The following is a 2,526-nucleotide window of genomic DNA, read 5'->3' as shown; positions in this document are numbered from 1 at the left end:
AACCAAAACCCAAGAAATACTAAAGGGAGTTCTTTGGTTAGAAAATCAATAATATCAGATATCAACCCAAGACTAGAACACTGGACAGAGCAACCAGAAATCAACCCAGACAGGGAAATCCAAAAAAAAAAAAAGGCAAGATTAAAAAAGCAAAAAACAAAGCCCAACACAGGGTAACAGCGATGTCCCATCAAATCAGTTCTGACTCATAGCAACACTATGCATGACAGAATGAAACACTGCCTGGGCCTGAGCCATCCTTAACAGTCGTTGTTATGCTTGAGCTCATTGTTGCAGCCACTGTGTCAGTCTACCTCATTGAGGGTCTTCCTCTTTTCTGCTGACTCTGTGCTTTGCCAAGCATAATGTCCTTCTCCAGGGACTGATCCCTCCTGATAACATGTCCAAAGTACGTAAGACACAGTCTCGCCATCCTTGCTTCTAAGGAGCATTCTGGTTGTACTTCTTCTAAGACAGATTTGTTTGTTCTTTTGGCATTCCATGGTATATTCAATATTCTTCACCAACACCACAATTCAAAGGTATCAATTCTTCTTCAGCCTTCCTTATTCATCGTCCAGCTTTTGTGTGCATACGATGTGATTGAAAATACCATGGCTTGGGTCAGGTGCACCTTAGTCTTCAAAGTGACATCTTTGTTTTCAACACTTTAAAGAGGTCTTCTGCAGCAGATTTGCCCAGTGCAATGTGTCTTTTGATTTCTTGACTGCTGCTTCCATGGGTGTTGATTGTGGATCCAAGTAAAATGAAATCCTTGACAACTTCAACCTGCTCACTGCCAACCCCTTTATTACCAGTTTCAAGCACCTGTTCAACCCTGTGAAGCCTGCGCGTGGCACCCAGGAGCCAGACTGGCCACGACTCTCAGGGTTTTTACCTCCTATAACTCCAAGAGAAAAGTTTTTTCTTTCCCAGCTGATGCTGGAACCACCAAGGGAACTCTTCTAAAAGCACCTTGCCAGATTGCTTTCATGGGTGTTGGAAACAGGGGCCAGTGTGTGGACATAAGTGGGCTTCAAGCAGCCTTAGCTGAGTGCCAGTCAGAATTGCCAACACAGAGTAAAGCTAGCTTCCCTAGCATTCTCAGTGACCCAGACCTCAATTCTTCCAGTTTTGGATTTGACAGCTTGATTGCCTCTCAAAACACAGAAGCTTTAGTCAGTGGACCAAAACCACCTATTGAAAGCCATTTTTGACCAGCGTTTTTCTAACACCTCCACTCCATGTTTGTGAGGATGAGTTGGCATGGCTAAATCTGACGGAGACTGACCATACAATTCAGTGGGATAAGTCAATGTCTGTTAAGAGTAGCACTGGTATAGAGATGAAGCAAACAATGGCCAAAGCCTTCAAATACCCCTTATCTTCTCAACAAACACGTTCCTTGGTGAGTTGAAAAAAAAATGCAAAACTTGTCTATCATATTGGCCTGACTCCAGCCGATCTTCCTGATCTCGTGGAAAACAAGTCTTTAGTTGCTATAGAAATGTTGCTGAAATTAATGCAGTTGAGCCAGATAACCAAGTATTTTTAAGTGCTGGTCAATATGGACATGTCCTTACATTCAGTGGAAGTTCTAAATCAGCTAACTACAGCTGTTGATCTACCTCTTGAATTTATCCACCTTTATATATCCAATTACATCTCTACTTGTGAACAATTTAAGTATCATTTGGTGAACCTTGTCTGTGTCTTCCTCCGATCCTTGATCTGTAACAAAATTATTAATGTGCAGGACTTGTTTATAGAAGTGCAGGCATTCTGTATTGAATCCCATAGGATACGAGAAGCTGCTGGTCTTTTCTGGTTGTTGAAGACGTTGGATACTGGGGAAACCCCTTCTGAGACTAAAATGTCAAAGTAATACCTCATCGAAACTACACCAGTCATTGTTCACCCGGACCGTGGTTTAATTTTTAAAACTGTTAAAACCCTGAGTGGATTGCTTGGTGTAGTGCATATAAACAATACTTTATCTACTTAAAGTTTTACTTTCCTGGATGACTTTTTTACCTTCAGATGAACTTTTGGTAAGAACTTGAAAAAAATGTGTCTTTTAGGTGTCTTGTTATCCATGGGAGGAACGGTTATCCCAGAAAACTATTACTGAAGGACAGCAGATAAGCACTAAAGAGCAGAGTGCCTGTTTTTACTTAAAAGCCACGTTGCAGACTTCTGATAATTCATGAATCCAGTTTTCCTGAAGTTTCAGTGCTAAAGTATTTCATGATAGTAAATTAAGATATTCTTAAAAATTTGTGATCCTGTCCTTGATGTGACATTAGGTGAGTATTTTGAATCCTTAGAGGACCAAGATAAATTTGATTCTTGAGCCCAGTTGTACAGGTAGCTCTTAACTTCTCATTAAACACCATCTGAACCAAGGACACACTTCTAACTTTATCCCTTCTTATCGTGGGGATTACTAGACAACAGAGGAAATGCATTCCTTGGGACTCTTACAAAAACACAGGAACTATTAGAAAGCTTTTTCTAGGCTGGAAT

General features: G+C 40.7%; 1 pseudogene; it reads left to right on the top strand.

Annotated features, from left to right (window-relative positions):
- Positions 1-774: 774 nt before the first annotated feature.
- Positions 775-2,001, top strand: LOC126059450 (CCR4-NOT transcription complex subunit 11-like; annotated as a pseudogene).
- Positions 2,002-2,526: the final 525 nt, after the last annotated feature.

The sequence above is a fragment of the Elephas maximus genome, chromosome 16, assembly GCF_024166365.1.
Source record: "Elephas maximus indicus isolate mEleMax1 chromosome 16, mEleMax1 primary haplotype, whole genome shotgun sequence".
Classification (NCBI taxonomy): Eukaryota; Metazoa; Chordata; class Mammalia; order Proboscidea; family Elephantidae; genus Elephas; species Elephas maximus.
The sequence above is the reverse complement of the archived record's forward strand: the minus strand, read 5'-3'. Positions and strand labels throughout refer to the sequence as shown.